The sequence below is a fragment of the Ambystoma mexicanum genome, chromosome 2p (assembly GCF_040938575.1).
Source record: "Ambystoma mexicanum isolate Mex_15411 chromosome 2p, UKY_AmexF1_1, whole genome shotgun sequence".
In the NCBI taxonomy this organism is placed as follows: domain Eukaryota; kingdom Metazoa; phylum Chordata; class Amphibia; order Caudata; family Ambystomatidae; genus Ambystoma; species Ambystoma mexicanum.
Genome location: NC_090923.1, coordinates 716156235 through 716178016, shown reverse-complemented (window position 1 = coordinate 716178016; position 21782 = coordinate 716156235). Strand labels below are relative to the sequence as shown.

At 48.2% G+C, this 21782-nt stretch overlaps 1 protein-coding gene across 1 annotated transcript in view; it reads left to right on the top strand.

The window, feature by feature from the left end:
- The window catches only part of CAPNS1 (calpain small subunit 1), a 120483-nt gene that overhangs the window by 41983 nt on the left and 56718 nt on the right, over window positions 1-21782 (top strand). The gene's annotated exons all lie outside the window — the stretch shown is intronic.

Below are 21782 nucleotides of genomic sequence, written 5' to 3'. Positions count from 1 at the left end.
TGAGTAAAAGCCAGTGGCCCTGCATGGATTGATTGCTTACTCGCCTCCATTTCTTCAGGATCCTTATTTGCTGTAATCCCTGCTCTATAGACCCTTTCTTATGTGATCGGTGACATAGTGAACCTGTGAAGAACCCCAGCCAACCCACCCGGCCACTAAAGTACAGAGCAGGGGTGGACCTGGAAGTGAGGGTACAAATCCCAAATCAATCTGTTGCATCCCTTCTTCATAGAAACGATTAAGTGTGTACAGTTGCATCCTAAAAGGCATCCATTCTTATAGCATGGATTATTCACTGTGTAGTTTGTAGTTGATGCAATTGTCCATCATTTTGTTCAAGTGTTTTTTATTTTTATTTTAATTTTATTTTTTTCTCTTGCACACTGTCTGGCTTTGAACCACCGCCTTGCCACAATCCCTTAAACAAATATCATTTTGTCATTCGTTTCCCCCAATACATGTGTAGAATTGAGCCAAACCACAGATTCCACAATGGCACCTAGTAGCCATCGCTGGAAGTTCACCTCCAGTTCTGAGCCACGTTACCAAGGGATTGTGGGTATGCAAATTAGCCCAAAGGCAAATCTGTTTGTCCAGGAAATTGTCTTTGTCTTAGAGGGCACTGCTACTTTATACATGGCTTAATCATCCCAAGACAGACCCGAGTATTTGCATTTGGGTTAATTTGCATAGCCACAATCCCTTGCTGATGTGGCTCAGACTGGAGGTGAACTTCCAGCGATGGCTATTAGGTGGCCTTGCGTAATTGGCTATATTCTACTTTCACATGTCTGGTGAAAAGGCTTTTTTCAAGTCCATTTTTTTTTTAAACCTACCAAAACCTTAGTGGAGGAAAAGAATCCATGTACCCAGTAAATCACCACGGATGGGAGAGGGGGATGTGGAACACACCACTTGCATACCCTACTATACATGAAAATACAACATTGTGTGCACTACTGTACTGTCAACCATCATGGAGTGGTAATGTACAATTACAAAAAGCAATGCAGGTTCATCTTTTTTAGTCATGCCACGAGGAATAAGTGAATTAGGCTTGTGAATCCAAAAGCTTCCTTCTGTTCAAACTTATTCCTAATATCTCCTGAAAAGCCATGTCCGTTAACTGCTTCTAGAATCTGGAAGCACAATTGTGTAATGGTGTGTTCATGTTCGTTGAGCAGTCTCACAACAGAGGCATAAGGAACAAGTTACTTACCTGTAACTGTTGTTCTCCAGCATGGATTCACATGCTCATGAATATTCCCCGTCGTCAGGCTGGGAATCCTGGGTAAAGAAAAAACCAGTATCAGTTTCGTTTCTGATCTGTCTTTCGTAGCAATAACCAATCACTGGTCTCTGCGTCATACTGACCACAGCCAATGACTGCCCTCTACCTAAGCACCGCCTCTGGCAGCCATCTTCAGATTTGGAAGCACGTGAAGTGGCAGTATGACCAAGTGAAGAGCCGCAGAGGGGTAGGCGGGAGGGTTCGCATGTGAATCCATGCCAGACCCATGCTGGAGAACAACAGTTAAAGGTAAGTAACTTGTTCCTTCTCCAGCATGGGGTCTGGCATGGATTCACATGCTCATGAATAAAGAATACATAGCAGTACACACATGCACAACCACGGGAGGTGGCAAAGGCTCAACATTAAGCATTGCATCAAACTCAACATTAAGCATCTTACCTCCTCACCAGGCTCACCTCAGGCGAACAGGTTGCGGAGCACTGCTTGGCCGACCCTGGACTCCTCCCTGGAATCCCGATCGACGCAGTAGAACTTCGTGAAGGTGTGCGTCGACCTCCACGTAGCAGCCCTGCATATGTCCAGCAGGGGCACACCAGAAAGGAACGCCGTGGTAGCTGCGATCGCTCTGGTGGAATGGGCTCTCGGACGGCCGGGCAGCGGTCGGTTTGCCAACCGATGACAGTACATGATACAGCCGGAGAGCCATCTGGAAATGGAAGCCTTCGAGAGAGCCTTCCCCTGATTGACAGGTCCAAAGTTCACAAAGAGTTGTGACGTCTTCCGAAAACACTTCGTGCGGTCCACGTAGAACTTCAGCGCTCTAGCCACATCCAGCGAGTGCAAAGTCCTCTCAGCCGGCGACGAAGGCGACGGGAAGAATACAGGCAACACCAAGGGTTCGTTGAGATGGAAGTCCGACGGTACCTTGGGCATGAAGGAGGGGTGCGTCCTGAGCACCACCCTCGTGTCGTGAAACGTCAAGTACGGGGCCTTGCAGGAAAGGGCCTGGATCTCTCCCACCCGTCGTGCGGAGGTGTTGGCCACAAGAAACGCTGTCTTCCACGACAGAAACTTCAACGGGGCCGAGTGCAGAGGCTCGAACGGAGGTCCCATGAGCTTGGTCAGCACCACGTTGAGCTCCCACGCCGGGGCCGGAGCCTTCACCGGCGGGAACGATCTGAACAGTCCCTTCATGAACTCTTTCACCAGACGATGAGACCACAAGGACGTCCGTCCCGTGGTCCTGGTGTATCGGGAGATCGCAGCCAGATGAATCTTGATGGACGCGTGTGCCAGTCCAGCTTTGGCCAGCGTCAGCAGGTACGGCAGAACTTGGGGAGCCGTAATCCGTAGAGGGTTAATCTTCTGTGCGTGGCACCAGACAGAGAACCTCTTCCATTTGTGTCCGTAGCATTTAAGAGTCGAGGACGCCCTGGCCTTTGCAAGAACCTCTCTGCAGTCGGCCGGTATGTCGTATCCTCCAAACTCTAGCGCTGCAGGAGCCAGGCCTGCAAGTTCAGCGATTTCGGGTCCTGGTGGAGGATGGCGCCTCCTTCCCTGGAGAGCAGATCCGCGTCCACCGGCAGCTTGATTGGCGGGGACGCTGACAAATCCAGAAGGTCCGGGAACCATATCTGCCTCGGCCACGCAGGTGCGACGAGGATCATCCTGCACCGTGACCTCTTGAGCTGGTTGACGAGCCGGATTAGCAGTGGCAAAGGAGGGAACGCGTAGAGGAACAGGCCCTCCCAGGGGAACGAGAAAGCATCGCCCATGCTCCTCGCCTGGGGAAACCTGCTGGCGCACCTCCGGCACTTGGAGTTCGTAGCCGTCGCGAACAGGTCGATCTGGGGAGTGCCCCACCGTCGGAAGAGGCGATCCACTAGATCCTGCCGTAGTTCCCACTCGTGGCACGAGCGCAGCTCCCTGCTGAGTGAGTCGGCGATGGTGTTTTTTATCCCTGCCAGATGAAACGGCACCAGAAACATCCCTTGGGCGACTGCCCAATGCCACAGGTCCTGCGCCTCCTTGGACAGTGCTGGGGACCTGGTTCCGCCCTGTTTTCTGATGTAAAACATGGTGGTGGTGTTGTCGGTGAAGATCCTCACCACCTTGCCCTTGAGGGACGGAAGGAAGGACCTGAGGGCCCAAAACACTGCACGGAGCTCCAGGACGTTGATATGTAAAGATTTCTCCGTCGGGAGCCAAAGGCCCCTTGCGTGTAGATTTTCGGTGTGCGCTCCCCACCCTTCCAGGGAGGCATCCGTGGTCACTGTCTCCTGGTGGGCTGGGGTCTGGAAGTCCATGCCCGCCGTCAGATGCGCGCGGGTGTCCCACCACCGGATCGCTCGTCGGAAACTCTCGTCGAGTGTGATCCTTTCCTCGAAGCTGCCCGTCGTTTGGATCCAGCGCGCGTCCAGGAACTCCTGCAACGGGCGCATCCGGAGCCTGCACATGGGAATGAGGTAGATGCAGGAAGACATCATTCCGAGGAGGGACTTGATGGACCTCACCTTGGCCGCGTCGGCCACCAACATCCGTTGCACCTTGCCCAGGATGGTCCTGGTCCTCTCCTCCGACGGGGAGGCCAGAAGGGACACTGTGTTGAGCCTCGCTCCCAGAAACAGAGCGTCTTGCGCGGGTACCAGGTGGGATTTGGCGTAGTTCATGGAGAATCCCAGGTCCGTGAGAAGTTGGACGGTCCTTGCCGTGTGAACCACGGCGAGCTCCCTCGTCTTGGCTCGGATGAGCCAGTCGTCCAGGTAGGGGTAGACGTGGATCCCCTCGCGGCGCAGCTGCGCCGCCACCGGTGCGAGGCACTTGGTGAACACCCTGGGTGCCGACCGTAGACCGAAGGGGAGGGCTTTGAACTGGTAATGACGCCCTTGGACCACAAACCTGAGGAATTTTCGGTGCCCTTTTAGGATGGGAATATGGAAGTAGGCATCCTCCAAATCCAACGACGACAGGAAGTCTCCTTCCTCCAGCTGACCCAGGACGTGCTGGAGGGTGACCATCCGAAACTTTTGCGCCTTGATGAACTTGTTCAGACGTCGCAGGTCCAGGATGGGGCGCCATCCCCCCGTCTTCTTCTTCACGAGGAAGTATCTCGAGTACACTCCGGAGCCCCGAAGCCTCTTTGGGACGAGTTCGATGGCGCCCTTCCTGAGCATCGCCTTTACCTCCAGGAGAAGTTGAGGGACGTGAAGTTCTTTCCTGGCCACGGGGGGGACGCGTGGACACCTTCTTTGAAACTCGAGCGCGTGGCCCCGGGCCAAGGCGTCCAGCACCCAACGGTCGGTGGAGATGGACTCCCACACGCTGACTAAGCTCGCCAGCCGGCCTCCCACCGGGGTGCTTCGGTGGGGGCCCGACCCCACGGTCGGTTCAATCCTGCTTGGACGAGGCTTTGCCGCCTCGACCTCCTTGGCGACGACGGCGGAGTCCGCCAGACTTGCCTCGTCCTCTGTAGGCCTCCTGAGACGACGAGCGGGCCGCTTGACGGTAGGTGGAGAAACCGCCGCCGGAACCTTTGGAGGCGCCCTTGCCTCCGCTGCTCCGAAAGGGCGTCCGTCGTTGCTGCAGAACTCCCAGGGCCCGGGCCGTCTCAGTGTCCGCTTTAATGGCCTGAAGGGAATCGTCCACTGTTTTGCCAAACAGGTTGTTCCCATCGAAGGGCATGTCCAGGACTCTGGTCTGAACGTCTTGGCGGAAGTCCGTAGCCTTGAGCCATCCACGCCGCCTAAGGCAAACGCCGTTGCCCAACTGGCGGAACCCAGTGTCGGCGATGTCCGTCGCAACGGTAATGGCGTGGTCCGAAGCCACCTCACCTTCCTGCAGGATCTCCAGGGCCTCTGTCCTCTTGTCGTCCGGCAGGAAGTCCAGCAGGGGAGCCAGTTTGTACCAGAGCTCCCTGTCGTAGCGGGCCACGATAGCCAAGGCGTTGGCCGCTTTAATCGTCGTCGCTGCCGACGAGATGACTCTGCGTCCCATAGCGTCCAATTTCTTTCCCTCACCGTCCGGTGGGGAAGTCGATGTGGAGGCCGCACCCCCCCCGCTTTCTTCCTGGCCGCCGCGGAGACGACGGAGTCCGGGGTAGGCTGCGCCCGGAGGCACAGGGGGGCCGTGTCCGGGACCTGGTACTTCTTCTCGTACCGGTCTCTTCTAGCTGGTGTCGTGGAAGGGTTCTTGAGGAGGGTGAGGCCCTCATCCCAAATGTCGTCCAATAGAGGCACTGAGAGGACCGTCTTCCTCTTGGCCTCGCGCCGCTGATAAAGGAAACCTTCCTTCTTCTTCTCCTCAGGGCAGAGTTGAAAAAGCTCGGATGCCCTGGAGATCATGGAGTGGAACGATCCAATCTCGTCGGGCGGAGAAGCCCTGGTGGGAGGCGACGACGGTACATCCTCGTCGTATACCTCGTCGTCCGTACCCGTCGCTGCCGTGTCAGTCCCCGTATCATCCCCTCGGGTGGACGGGGAGGAGGGCTGGAAGGGGCGCGACGGCTGAAAAGGAGGCGGAGGGTGGATCCTTCTTTTCTTGGTAGGGGGAACACCAGAAGGTCCCGGTTCTGGGTCCCCCGACGGGAGAGGTTCCGTCGGCAACGGTAGTCTCGTCCTTATCTCTGAGCATAAGGACTGTATAGCCAACAAAATGGCCGCCGAGTTGTCTCGCGGCGCTGGCAGAGGGGAATCCGACGGGCGATCAGGGACCCCGTCGGTACCCTCGATGATGTCGTCACCTGCGTCGGGATCCATCCCGACGGGTCGGTCTTCTTCCACGCCGAGGCCGTGGCTTAAGACTTCGACCAGCTCCTCCTCCGAGGTTGAGGCCGAATCTACGACGACGCCCTGCCCCCCCTTTTTCTTCCCCACGGGGGATTTCACGGGGGTCCTATCGATGGGCACAAAAGATGACTCCCTCCGAGGTGGCAGGGAGACTCTGAGCCCCGAGGTCGCCACCACTGGTGTAGCCTGCCCAGGCTGAGCCAGGGCCGCCGCGACAGTTTCGATAGAGGGCTTGGCCGGATGGATTAAGGCCTTCACCACCTTAGGTGCGCTCACCGCCTTATCCTTGAGGGGGGGGACACCGCCTCGCTCCCCCTCCGATGGGGCCTTCGAGCTCGACCGGGGCCTCTCCAGGAGCTTCGCCGGGTGCTCGGCCTTCCTCTTACCCGACCCAGAGCGTTGGCTCGTGGTTGATGGTGCCGGGGAGGGTGCGCCCTGCCTGGCGACCGTAGAGCCCGACCGTTCGGCGCTCCCGGTGCCAGCGGACTCGCGGTGCTTGGCCTTATGTTGGACCCCCGTCGCCGGGGCGTCCTCAAAGGACTTAGAAGACCGCTCAGATTTCTTCTTCTTCTTCTCGCCGGACGGGCTCTTCCCTTCTAGCCAGTTGGCGAGACGTTGATGGCGGTCCTTCATGGTCCGCTCCGACATGTTGCCGCAAAACGCACAGTCCTTCTCCACGTGCGTCTTGTCCTCATGTAGGCAGTAGAGACAAAAGGAGTGTTCGTCCTCCTTGAAGACGTTCTGCAGCTGGCATCCAGGGCAGACCCTGAACAGCTTTCCGGGCGTCGAGCTTCCCTTCTCCTGGGCCATGACCGGGCCTGAGAAACTTCTGGAGTCCTCCAAAAGCGTAGCTCGACGAATCTTCACCCTTGAGGGGCGCAGACGAATCCGACACGGGTCCCCGTTGATCGGATAGTGAGTCGGTGGAGCTTGAGGCTCTTTTGACCGAAAAAACGAAGTTTTTGAGAAAAAAACGTGAAAAAATAGCACTAACGCTCGAGAGCAATAGCACGAGGATCCCAACACATGAACGTGCGGTAAAAATCTGAAGATGGCTGCCAGAGGCGGTGCTTAGGTAGAGGGCAGTCATTGGCTGTGGTCAGTATGACGCAGAGACCAGTGATTGGTTATTGCTACGAAAGACAGATCAGAAACGAAACTGATACTGGTTTTTTCTTTACCGAGGATTCCCAGCCTGACGACGGGGAATATTCATGAGCATGTGAATCCATGCCAGACCCCATGCTGGAGAAACTATATTCTCTGTCACGTGTTGCAGTGTCTAAGCTGTATCTTTTCCCCTGTCATGCAGTGGAGCACGATTTTACCCTTTACAACATTTTTACAAGTGATGCCGTGTAAGCATGGATATGTTCCTCTGCGTGTCTCCATTTATACTTGATGTGACAGACTTTACCAAAAGGTTACGCAAGTTGTTGCCCCTCCTGCAAGCAAAAATAGGAGGTGTTGAATAAGCATTTAGTCCTAGCATCCTTCTCAAATCTTTCACAATGCCTGTGTATTGAGAATGTAGAGACATAAACTGAAGGGGGTTGGTTGTGTCCTAGAAGTTATATTGTCCTAGAAGAGGGATGTTCTAGATCCAAATTCCCCGGCATAACTCATCGCTGACAATCCTCTTTACATGAAGTAATTGACTAAATGGCACACCCTGAATAGTCCCAGGAGAAGGGACGTTCAAATGGTGAAGCAAATTGTTCCTGTCGTTGGGTTCCTGGAAAAGGGTTGTGGACAATTTACCTTGCACTACCATGATTTTAAGATCTAGAAAGTGTACCTCAGCAGTGAATTGTACACATTGTAAGTGGTAATGTATGGTATAAAGTCAAGCGGTGTCAACGGACCATGCCAAACGGAATTTCTTTTGTGGGTGCATCAACCCTAATACTTGATGCACTTAATGCCATTCAGGGTGACTTACATGATCGCTTTCGAATTTGTACATAAAACAGTTTGCGTATGCAGGCACCATAGTTGCTTACATGGTTTTGTCTGATGGCTGTAGAAAACCTTTTTACGTAATGAAAGTACGAATTCTGGGAAATATATACTAAGTGAAGCAAAATGATTTCTTTCGATGCCTTAAGTAAAATCCACTCAATAGCTACCTGGCATAAATCATATGATTCGGCGTGTATAAGCAGCTAACGTTGATAAGTTAAATGTCATCCGGTTCATATTCCATTGTATCTAAAGGAAGTTGGTTCCTTTTTGTAAGTATGCGTCTTTTGAATCGGAGGCAGCCTTTTATGCAAATCAAACCCCTGAATCCAACTAGTGGGCATGAACAATGGAGAACCTTTTCTCATGGCCTGAAAGACTGCGCACGATCAAACCCCTTCCCTGCCAGCATTGCAGTTAGAGGCTCCCTTCTTATTTTGAACCAGCACATTCCCTTCAATGTCTCTCATCCACCCCTTAGCTGCCTCCTTCCATTCCCTCCTTGCTAGTCTATTTAGACCTCGCCGGACAGACACATGGTGAAAGGAGGGACTGCAAATGGTCATCGTACTGCCTATCCTTTGTAGCAAAGACCCATCCCTTGATCCACTGTGGCAGGTCCTATGTCTCATTAGTCACTTGGATCCGGTTCTTAAGGAGCTAGTTCCTAGAACCACAATCTGACTCCTCTGATTGGAACACCTGTACTTGGTCTGTCTTTGGCTGGTCATTTCTAGTGTCAATGAGGTTTTGGATTCTCTGCTGTCCTTGCCTCTTCTTTTATGTTAGTTGTGCTCACTCCTCGGATGCAGCACTTGTGGAGATACTGCAATTTCAACAGACTGGTTGAAATTGTAGGCCAGAACGAAAGGGCCATTTATATCTAACCCATTGGTTGTTTTCTTTTTGTTTGCTGCATATGCCCTCCTTAATAAATATGCCAATCTGAAAAGCTTGTATACTGATGAACACTCGGCATGGCAGACCCATGGTGCCTTACAAAGGATTGGCAAGCAGTGCATAGTTGGCACGTGTACTGGGGGTGATATGGGTGTGGGGGATTGAAGTAGTAGATTAACCTGGAACAAATTCAGAGTAGGACATCTACTCTGGTGTTGGTGAGAGATAATCGGGAAGGGTGACTTGGATGTCTTGACGACTCCTTCTCTTCGGTAGAGGGTGTTCTATCCTCCATAGATGGACTCCTGATCCCAAGATGCAGAGCACAGCTTGTTTTATAGCTCTGATATGCTTGTGTTCACGCAAAGTAGACTTATCTGCCTCAGGTTGTTGAACCCAGTTGGCTCTTTCATTTTCAGTTTGAAGTGCGAATACGGGCCCCAAGATTTCTCAGAATAGCCTCTGCATAGATGCAGTGATGTCGTGTTCTTTGGTCCTCCTTGCAGGTTCTTCATCTTTATGTTCATTCTGAAACAGTTCTTTTGCTCTTTGCCTTACACTTCGTGTTCTTGCACATCCTGCTTAAGGTCTTTCAGCTTTTGAGTGGTGGGTAACTCTTGGAGGGCAGCTCTCTTTGTCGCTGATCCTAGTATCCATTTGCTGTCGGTCCAGAGGGTCACTTAAAGCGGTCAGACTATTTCTGAATAGTGAGGGACCACATCTCCTGAAATTACTTTTCAGCCTAGTGGAACACATGTCCAATCTGGTATGGGATCCTTCAGGGCAACGATTACGTTGAGCAGCGATATGGGGACCAATATTTCATGCCTCTGAATGCTCTGGTTCACCTTTTTTAAGAGCGTTTCATAATTCAGCCTGCCTTACATGCTTCTCGCTTCCATTTCATAGGAAATTCAGGGCTGATTGTAAATAAGCCCTGTTCTTGTTCAATGCCATGCTTTTAGACGGGTCGGGGCAAGTGAATAATGTTAAGTTGTCACGTAGCCAGATGATGATATCCTTTTTGTTAGGATAAAATAGCAACATTTCATTGGAGTAGTGGACTTTTTCACTTCGCTTACTTTAAATACGGTGTATCCCCAGTCCAGTCTGGATCAAGTCATCTACTATAAACCTTTGATTCCCGTTTGGATTTATCTCACATGTCTTTGCCTTTTATAGTTGCCTTCTTTCTAGTAGTGCCTGAGCTGGTTGGGGCGAGGGCTGGGGGAAGACGGGAAGTCTACCTCTCCAACCCTTTGCATATGGGGGGCAGGGGGGTGGGAGTCCTGTTTAGGTCTGGCTCAGAGTGTTCTAGCTGGTGGCATCCATCTGCCGCAGCCAGCTCCAGGACAAACTTCAGCACTTCTTTTAGTTTGTTTTTTTTAAAAATTAATTGAATTTTTTTCATCCCGTAATTCAAAATACATATCCTGTTTCTTTCTGCTCATACGGTAAGCAGCTGACCTTCAGCTGGTGTTAAACTGTTTTAGCCCTTCGCCACAATGCTGCGGTCCTAGCTCTAGATAACTTGATCATTGGTTTAGCAGAAGAACTGCGTGATGCCTAGAGCAATGCCAATCCTTAGTCCCCGACTATGTAAGGCCATGTCAGTCCTTATTGACACTGCGATTTTACCATATTGTGAGTCTGATCTAACCTGCTCTGTGGACCCTTGCTGTCTGGTCTTCACTTGCAAAATGTATGCCCGTGTCCTCAGAGCTCTGAAGAAGATTGAGAGGTGCAAGTGTTTTATTGCCTTACTTTTGAAAGTTGAGTGAGGATTTTAGTTTTAAAAATTGCTATTTTTGTTGTAACATACTTTTTGTTATATATATATATTATATATATATATATATATATATATATATATATATATATAATTTCTATCCATTTGAGCCAAGTCACACATTCCACAACACCACCTAGTAGCCATCGCTGGAAGTTCACCTCCAGTTCTGATCCACAACAGCAGGGCATTGTGGGTATGCAAATTAGCTCAAATGCAAACCTAAGAGCGCAGTGCTACTTTATGCATGGCTTAATCAACCCAAAACCGACATTTCAAAGGCTTCCAGGACAACTACTACATACCAAACCTTTTTAAACCCACCATCACTTTTGGGGGCGTGTGTGATTTTTAAATATTGAATGTATGTCCTCCTCGATCAGATAACATAATATTCGAGATCCTCTGTGCCATGTGTGCTGACCCCTCTGATCAATACAGCATTGCAGGCTGCAGTAATTGGTGTACAGCTGTTTTAGTTCTCGTTAATGTTGTCTTGGCTGACACCTCGACCATTCATCCTATGGACATTCACACCCACTAACGGCACACGTGCGCCAAAAACCGCCTCATGGGGTCTCCTTTGAGCTAGCTCTATCCTATAGTAACTTCAAGCTGTGGGCTTTTAAGAGGCTGCTGTTGCTATGTCGAAGCATTCTTCTGAAAATCAATTGTTTAATCGCAGTTGTAAATGAGCTTTTAGTGTAGTAATGTTTTCGCTAAATTTGCCCCAGCCCCTTGATTTTTAAGAAATATGGGTGTACTCGTATTTGTTCCTTTTCAGTGAAATAATTTTAAGGACATGCTTTGACAATCCTAATAGTTTGGGCCATTTGACAGGCACCACAATAATATGTCTAGGTACTCGAATCAATTGACAGGTGTTCCAGTCTCTTGGTTGCATTCCATTGGGGCAGTGTCTGGCAAATGCCTAGTCTATGCCTACACAAAAGACAAAACTTGCCATTTAGTTTATTGTATTTGCCTGATCACATAGAGTAAAGCAGAAAAGACTGGTGGTGTCCGCCTTCCTTTTCGGCATCTGCGACTCCTGATGTACATGTATCAATGTATGGGGTCAGCCCTATTTATTTTGCTGGTGTGATTCTTCTGACAAACGCATGTCTTTACACCCTTGCTTGTGCCTCCATTGCCCTTGCTTCCATCATAATCTGTTTTCTTGTTTGATTTGCATTGCAAAAAACGTCAAATTACCTACTATCACAGAGTACCTGTTTCCTAGTGAATATTCAAAGCTTGTCCTTACCGTCTCGTAAGCAAATGAGCGATCTTTACAGGTGAACTTGGTTTGCAAATTTCTCCTGCTGCTTAGCAAGCGGGCAGCCCCCCATCCACCACATCTGAAACATTTCCTTCCCCTCTTGCGATAAGGGTGCACTCCTTTCTTTAATCGGAACATCATGTAAGCAGCATGGAAGTCTGGAAAAGCTGGGTTTGGGCCTGGCTTGCAGGGCTGAGGAGGCTATCGGCATTCATTCAAAGGAAAAGGCAAACTGTATTTGAGGAGTGAGTACAAAAAAAGAAACTTGTTAATTAAACAGACAATGTATTGCCAAAAAGCATGATAATCTTCTTTCACCGCACAAACTGATCTATAAAGGAACACATTCCCCGTAGTTTGCGGCTTACAGATGTTACTAGCCCTCTAATTGTGCGATATGATTTTTATATAAAGTGAAAAAAGCAAGCTGTTAATGTAAAGGTTACTACCTACAAATGCTGCATACCTTTTGGTCTCGTACACTCGGATCATGGTCACTGAATCCTCTGGTTTATAATGATCGAGAGGAGGAATTGAGCTCTTATTAGGGAGACATGGGCCCTATCTTTATTAGCACTTTTGATTGACTAATTGCTCTCAATGGTGTGCTAGGCAGTAGTTCCCATAAGTGCTTGTCTGATTTCTCCAACGTGAATAATGTCTGAATACCCCAATCCCCATCCTCTAAAACGAGGTACTTTGGCTGAATTTATTTTCAGCTTGGCATTGCAGTGGTGCATTACGAAAAAGCCTGGTGGCCAACCCAAGTTACATTTCATCCCTATTTTCCTAAAGTATATGTAATTCTCTCGTTCTTCTTAAATCTGTGCAGGAACTGCTTTGTTTTAATAATGCACTACCAACCAGTACAGCTCACCAGGCAGTTTTTCTTTCCTTTCACACTGAGAAAGAATAGGAAACTGATTTAAAAAAAAAAAAAAATAATAATAATCGCCGACCAATCCAAATGAATGGTAAACCAGGTGACCAATCCTTCTGACGGACGTCAGCTCCGATTTCTTCAAGCACATTTCTTAAACTTTAAATACTCTTCAATCCTCTTTGCCAGAAGGCAGGCTTTACGGACCCAATCTACTACCGTTCTCTTTTTGCAACCCCACTGTATTCCAGGTGAGGCATTGCACCCCATTCCTCTACTTAATTGTATCCAACAGATGGATCCCTTTCCTGGATCTAGATCTTATGGTGAAACCATTCTTGATGGGACTGCTTTCTTTTTAAACTCATGATGGGCCCTCTGTAATTTAAATAGTAATGGGCTGCACCAGGGTGAAAATCGGTCCTAAGTGAAATTCTTGTCTTCAAAAGAACGAGATAAAAAACAATCTATTTAGAAAGATTGCTTCGTGACTAAATTGAACTGTCACACCCCTGCCGCATGCGAGTGCGCTCAGGGGCTGACCGGCACACTGAGACCCAGAAGTGCACTGTGTGGTGTGTGGTGAGTTATCGGCTTGGGGGAGTCTTGGGTGGGGAGGGTGAAGGCGGGGGCTGGGGGATAGGGATGGGGTTTGGGCTGCAAAACCCACCATTTGGTGGGAATACAGTGGGTGGGTGTGTGGCAGGGAAGAGCAATGGGGGCTCAGTGTTAACCCCCTGAATATATATACTTTTTTATTTTTTTATTAAACTGCTTTTAAAGCTCTCCAGTGAAAGACTGTTGACAATGCTGGTTTTGCGATCAAGAGAAAATCGGTCCTTTTCTCTGTAGAGCTTTAACGTGAGGTCTTTTCACATGGTTCTCTCGAGGCTGGACTACTGTAACAGCCTCTATCTAAATCTTCCTGCCTCTACTCTCCGCCCTTTGCAACTTATCCAGATCAGGACTGCAAGACTTGTCCTTGGCCTCAAGCCCAAGGACCGTATCTCTCCAGGACTGAAATCACTACACTGGCTCCCAGTGGCTGCGAGGATTAAGTTCAAAACCCTCTACATTATCCACAAGGCCTTCTGGAGCCTTGGGCCAAAATACCTTCAACTCTCTCTTCCGAAATATCTTCCTTCTCGAGCTCCTCGCTCATCCACCTCCAGCTACCTCAGGGTCAGCCGCTTCTCCAAGCAACGAGCTGGGGGTAGATCTCTCTCTGCAGCAGGGGCCTCCCTCTGGAACAGCCTTCCTGCCTCCCTGAAACTTGAGGAGAACCATCTCCGGTTCAGGAAGCACCTCAAAACCTTCCTCTTTGTCTCTGCTTTCTCTCCCTCTCTCCCCTGCTAAAAACACTGAACCTGGACTGCACTACGGGACTGTCTCTGTATCCTACAGCCCCTTCTCCCGGCACTTACCTTGCACTTGCCACCAGCTGGCCCTATTATTTATCTTGTATTCTACTAACCATGTACAGCACTTTCCCCTTCTCCTTGCACTTTTTCCCAGTCCCCTCTTCCCTTGCACTTGCGCGATCTGAATGACACCTGGCCTAGTAGGATCGTTGTCTGTCTCCCCTTGTCCCCCTCCTGCCTCGTCACGCCTTGAAACACTTGTGTATAGGCGCGTTACAAATGCCATATCATATCATATATCATAGAACCCGAAAATCTGCATTCACCAATAGCCATTACCAAGTGAGATTTGACTCTTGGCAAGCATGAAATGGTGTGCTGTGTATGTATAGCATTGAGGTGGCAAGTGATTTTTCTTTATGGCTGGCTAGTAGCTTGTAACTTGAATGTTTGCTCCCTGGCCTACACATAACCTCTATTCTAGTGAGTCTTGGTAACTTCTTGGGAGTCCCTATGATTAATTTTCCCCTGAACTACCTCAATATTTGAGCAGGGACTAAGTGGCCTTACTAAGACACCTATATTGGAGGGGCTGTATGGTCGATCATTCTGGTCCAAAGAAGGAAAGCGCATCAGAATGATTTAATACGAAGAAGCCCTGAGAAACTGCTTCATCCAGGGGTCTACAAGCTTTGGCTCCCCAGAAGTTTTGGATGACCACTCCCATCAACCCTAGCCAGCATACTAGGTGGTGAGGGATCATGGGAGTTGCAGTCCAAAACATCCAGTGAGCCGAAGGTTGCAGGCCCTTGTCTTGGGGATCCCTGACTTGGGCTATTGCCAACCAACATCCTGGGTTTGTGTACAATCGCGTGTTCTATGGTCAATTAGGGTGTAGAAAAATGTGGGTGATGTAAGGCAATATTCGAAGTTCTCCCTCAATTACTTCTCAAAATGCCAAAATAGTTGGCAACAACAAGCGTCAAAACCAGATTTGCATGGTTTTCTTACTAAGGACAACCCACATTACCCTCCTGGCAATTCTAATATTGCCTTCTGAATAGTCATTTCACTATTGATCCAATAAGGGGTGTGTTAATCAAAAAAGCCACAGGTTTGTATATCCCTCGTGTAAGTGTGGGGATGTAAAAACCAAGGGGGAGCAACCTGGTGGGAGCCATAAGATAGAGACTGCTCATTTGGGCTATGCTCCAAAGATGGCACAATCCTCAACTTTATACTTTATTCAGTGTTAAGCCATAAAAGCACATCTAGAACAATTTCATAAAACATTATGCACAATAAATATTTCATTATACATTAAGCGCCAGGATAAAACATTTAAAAGCGTACTCTGGAGCATAGCTCAGGGGCAACTTGCTCGCCTTGGAAGCAAGATGACACAGAGCAGCACAGGTTCGATCCCCGATTCCGCGCTTAGAAACCTCTGGGTATTAAGCGCATTATAACCTATCATATCATACTAAGTATAACAATCATAAGAGAAAGTTGAGGTACTGGTGCAAAACACCATTGGATTATTTCCTTCTGGGAGCCATGATAGCAGCTACAAAATTCAAAACATGAGCAGGAATGATCAATAAAAAGTTAGCTGGTGATTGGGCCTAATCCCATGCGACATCCAGGGCCACCAGAATATAAAAACAGTTTTAGGTCAAGGGGGAAATAAAAAAAAAGTGCCTAACGTGATTGAAAGCAGGTTAAGCAGAGCGCACGCCTTTACACGACTCAAAAGTTTTCATACTGTTGGCATTATAGGTCCAGACCATTTACAACCTTGGTCTTGCTATCCAATTCCTTCTTAGTCCTGCTCCATGCAGGAATCTAGCAACAGAAGAGACTGTTAGGTCAGTTGTGCATTTGCAGTGTTCTCAAGTCTGAATAACTGCAGGAGGTACATCAGGGTATAAAGACCTGAGGCAGGATAGAATAATAGGAAAGGGGTAGTTGACTCTTCTGGCGCCCCGCAGAGCCTGCACTCTGAACCAGTAGTAGGTTTTTTTATTATTATTATTATTATTTTTAACATCGTGGCGCTGTTGCATGAATACTTTCTCAGTTGCATCACAAGAATATTTTTTAAGTTTCATCACTGGAATAATTTCTTAGTTACCTTATCCCATGAATAGTTTTAGTTTCATCACAGGACTACTCTCATAGCTACATTATCACAAGAACACTTTTTATGTATGAATACTTCCTAATCACAAGACAAGAATACGTATAGATACCACACAAGAATACTTTCATAGCTCCATTACCGAGATACTTCCTTGGATACATAGCACGAGTATTACATAATTACAAGGCAAGAATAGTTTCTGGTTGCACAGTACAGGTATAACTGAGGGAGGCGCTCTCATGTGTTGCGAGGGATGCCGTGACATCGCATGAGGTTAACAATGGGTAGTCAAACACTGTTACAGAGCTACGTTCAGCAATGGTAGGAAGCATGGTGACTGACCAGGTGGTCGGGAGAACAGGGCGTCCAGATGCGAGAATCCAGCAGTGGCATCACTTTATAGGCGGCCGGGCATTGCGGGGAACATCAAACGGAGTGAACAATGAAGGGAGAGGCAAGGGGGAGACAATACAATGCTGTATAGGGTGAGAACATCAAAGCATTGTGTCATCGGTAGGGCAATGAACAGAGCTATATATGGGTCACTTGTCAGAATAGGAAAACTTGAGTGGGCTAGAGGCTTACGCCGTAGGGGTGTGTACACATTACAGTAAGTAGAATTGAAATAGACATGTTACATTCCGCACGCGTTCATGTTATATTAGTGGAGCATAAGCTGTTAATTCCAATAGGTGAGATTATATTGCACTAGCGACTATGATCCACTACCTAAATGGACAGTCATGGACCGCAGTATGGGGGTAAAATGTCAGCAAATATTCGTCAACTGCTGCAGTTAAGCTTGAGATTACTCGCAGTTCTGTGGGGGGCGGAGAAGAGGAGAGCGGAGCACAGGTCACGGTCCAGGGAGGCAGCGTAACAGGCCGGCGGCACGGTCAGCTCGGACAGGCACAGAGAGGCAAGTGCCTTAAATGGGTGCCTTCGATGGGAGAGCTGGCTTGCGCCTTCGAGCCGGGCTGGCCCAGAAAATTATCGGCTTCGGTCCAATCAGCTGCAAGGTTGTTGCTAAGCAACCTATCGACAAACAAAGATGGCGGCCATTTATGCCAGTTCCTTGTGAAGGTTGCCAGTTTTAATGTGGCGTTCCAAAATTAAGTGCTAGCGTATAGCATGGACTTCTGATATCTAGGTATATTTCTTAGCCATAGATGGTCATGGTTATTAGATATTGTCGGTCTGTTCATAACGCTTGGCAACCATCTACAATCTGGTGGCTTTTTTTTTAATCCATTCTTTTGCTGCCCCTGTCATGCTCTCCGGTCGCTCCCATAGATGAACCAAATTCAGCTTTGATGGCTCTAGCCGCACGGGCTTAAGCCATGGAAGTGATCGTGAACCCTTGAGGGGCATTAAGTGGGCTAAAACTCCTATATATTTAGATGGGGTGGGGGGAAGACCATATTCTCGCCCAAACAAGCAAAGGGTTTGGTCCCATAAAATCTAAAATTGGTCAAAGGAACCATTCCATTTGCAGGGTTTCCGAGGGAGCACAGATTAATGCAAAAGTAGTTGCTTAAGAAATTGGTTCTCGACAAATATTAATGCGTGGGTGTTTGTGTGCCCCAATATCTCGGCACCATATATGGCTGCGAGGCGGGCTTGCTGTGTATATGGGTGAAGTGCAGGCATTGTAGCCCCCCCATGCACTGCATGAAGTATTCTTAGCCCACCACTGTGTTTTTCTAGAGTTACAGCTGCTTTAGTTATTTGATGGGTCCATAAGCAATTCTCTGAGAATCTGGTGCCTAGATAGGCATAGTTGGGCACCTGCTCCAGAATGGCGCTATCAATGGTCTGTTTTGTGCTCTTTGCCAACCTATGTCTAAAAAAACACTGGGCCTCATTATGATACTGGCAGTAGCCGTGCCGGCACCCGCAAATGGGCAATTACTGGGTCATTGCGGCCTTGCCGGACCCGGTAATTGCCAAATCGCGGGTGCCGGAAAATATTCTTTTCCTCAATGCTCAATTGGAATGGGGAAGCTGGATGCACCGGCACCATTCGTGAATGGTGCTAGTACATCCGACATGCTCTGCTCGCGGGTGCTGTACGGCCGCCAGGTCAAACCTGGCAGTTGAAAAGGCCCCGCGAGCAGAACTCATAGTTTGCCGGTCCGGTAGTAACAGTGCCGGTAAACTACCGGCTCCGTTACTACCAGACCGGCAAACTTATGAGCCCATTGTCTTGGTTTTCTCTTCATTTAGTTCAATACACAGCTCTTTACAACTCTTACTAAAGACAGCTAAATTGTGTTTTAAGTCCATTGGTGTGGTGGCTAACAGGACCGCAACATTTCTTCTCGTGGGCAGGGGCACTAACTTCTTGCTTCACTTGGGACTGTAGTTTATCCTGGGAGGTGTTGAACCATGTACCTTTCCCCAGCGGGAGTGTATTTTCACCCGAACGCCCAAACCAATGGGCCTATTTCCCAGGTGAGAGTTGATATTCTCCACAGGGGTGGCTCTAACTTCAATTGCACTGTTGGCTGGGGGATAGCATCTCCTGACAAAGCCCAGTTTGCTTTTTTACCATTGTGGCTCCCTAAAGTCAATACAGACAGTGTCATGGGGTCTTTCGCCCTGTTGGGACAGCCTGGTGCATCTTAAAATCTTCTCCCGTTTCACAAATAAGAAACCCTGTATGGCCCAAATCCAATGGGTGCATTTGTTCGCAAGTCCTTCCCTAATTTCACTGTATTTCAGGGCCAATTTAGGAACCTTGTACAAAAATATTGATGCCCCCGTCAGCCTTATAGATAAAGGGTGTTTCGGCCACTTGTACTCCCTAAAAATAGGCAAATACTCCCAAGAAATAAAATAAAAGGCCGTAAAAATACTCCCTACAAAAAATAAAAAAACAAGACATGTAAAACCATGTGCCCCTTTTTTCAGCCACGCAGCTCCATGGATATATTTTTACCTGTAGTGCACCTAGTACCATAGGAAGAAACTACTATTATACCTGCCTGATTGGAAGAAGTAAACCTATCTTTTAATGTGCATGAATAACTAGGTGTAAATAAATCATTATTAAAACATTTCCGTTTACCAGTTAAAATCTATTTTTACTCGCTTATAAAATATGCAAATTCGATTTACATTTTTACTCCCTAAAAATCCTTTTATTCCCAACTTTAAATAAGAGGGAGTAAAATATCACTTCAAAATCCTAGCTGGACCACTGCCCCCCCCTACCCCCCTGCAGTCTTGTTGATTTGGGCCATAGGGATGAATGTCACACAAGTGGGTCCATCGCGTGGCTTTACAGTGGGAACATTAACCCCAGGAGTGCTGTCTGCCTGCCATGTAGTGGTATGCAAAGATGGACGTGGTTTGGGCTTATGTGAGATCGAAGTATGTTCGCAGCCACATGATTCTGTTGGGGCTAGGGTCAGTTGCTCACATAGGGTGCTTTCTGATTGAGGGCTCTGTTTCCACGAGTGCCTCCCATCTTATCCTGATGAGCATTGAGATTACTTAAACAGGTGGTGGGATTAGCAGGCGCCGTTATAACCCGAACATTGGTCTTTTTTTTTGCCCTCCAGTTCGTTTGATAGGTCCTCCTTGTTCCCTTCTTTCCCGTATTCTTCCATCAGCTGTAGAAGTAGGTTCTTTATAACCTCCAACTCGAATCGGGCTAAGCTACGTTTACACGAATGAGCCCCTGTGTGTCCTCCCACACCAGACGGGACAGGGTTGACTAATTCCACTGGGCCGAGGGGGGAGTCACTGTGGGCCCCCATTGGTGCGGCCTGCATCAGCACCAACATATCTGCCATTTTGTCACTACCCCATCCCCCAATCCATGCCCCACCCTGCAGTTTGCTACTTTGCATTGGTGTATGGGGGCTATACAGTCTTAATTCAAAGGTTTCTCCCCCCACTGATTGCGTTGACTTCATGGGTGCTTCATGGGTGCCTAGAGTGTTGACGTTGACCAGCCTACAATGATTGGGGATCAAGGGAGCAGGTGGCGTGAAGATGTCGGTGCTATGATCCATGGGGATTCTTGGACCGTGTCCATCTGGCTCGGATGGGGGGGGGGGGAGTGTGGGGGGTTCTATTAAACTGACTTTGGAGGACTGGCTACAGACTCAGCTAAGTGGTCTGCAAGCCGATGAGTGCTGCTGGTAACTGCATCGCTACCATTACTGCTGACCTAACCTCGGAAAACGAAGCTATTCCCGAGATGTACCACCATTTCTTTGTTTGCATCTTTTGAATTCATCTCTAGATTCAAATTGGGATTGACAAAGTGATAATTCAAAACATGAGCTGTATAAGTACCGTTCAGCTCAACGATCTGCTCTTAGTATCATGTTAGGACAGGAATAACCCTGTCCCTTCTTTGCTACTATCACTTTGTGTCTTTCCACACCTTTGCTACTTTTTCCATTGCCTCTCCGTTTATTTCCCCTTCCTTTCCTTTTCCAGTTCCTTGGTTAAAACCTACATCTTTGTGATCATTGAACATGAATATATAGCTGTTTTTTTAAAAAAAAATGTATTTACAAACCAATTGCCAATAATATAATTTTTGTTCTCTGTATTTATTTACACTACTTATATGCTGGTTGTCTGTATTGTATGTTTTGTTTGAATATCACCATTTAATAGTTATTCTACTCTTTTGTGCAGCCAAATGCAGAATCATTTTAGTATTTTTTTTCTGTCTCTCTGGTGTTTTTCTTTTCTTTTTCAAAGGAATAGATGTGACGCGCACTAATTTATTTACTGCTAAATGGAGGGTTGGGGAGAAGAGGTTACCAAATTGTATTAACCCGTTTGCTTTAAAACCCATGGCACAGCAACACTCCCTTTTTCATGATTTATAACATTACTGCTGGTGCCTGGGTCATCTTTTTGGCTCCGGTGGCCAGTACCTTTTCATTGCCCGCTCAAGGGTCCAGGCTTGTAGGGACAATTATAGAGCCAAGAAATTGGTGTATTTCACTAATAATATATGCATCCCCTGATAGTCTTTTGTGGTTGTTGGGCCCTTGCTTTTCAGCACCAGATGGTAGTGATGGTAAGGGAGCAGTTGGGATTTTGCGCCTTAAGGTTAGAATTTTCCTTTGGGTCCATCAGCGTCATGGCAACCGGGTTAGGTTTGCAGCCAATAAAATCGTATTCAATTTGTTATCAAGCTTGAGACCGGGGTGCCTGGAAACTTTCCCTGTGGGCAAAGAACAGCGCTGGGAACCATTCGTTACCCATCTTTGAGGGGGGTGTTGGGGTTGTGTGTGACTAGTTCCTCAATCTTGTTGATATAAACACAGACCTGGAGGGGAGCTTGCACACAACCTTATCGTAGTCCTCGACTTCAACTGATTCCGTGAGTTCTCCTCCACTTTATTCTCCATGACCATGGAATAAACCTGGGTGATGATCTTCGAGGCTTTTTG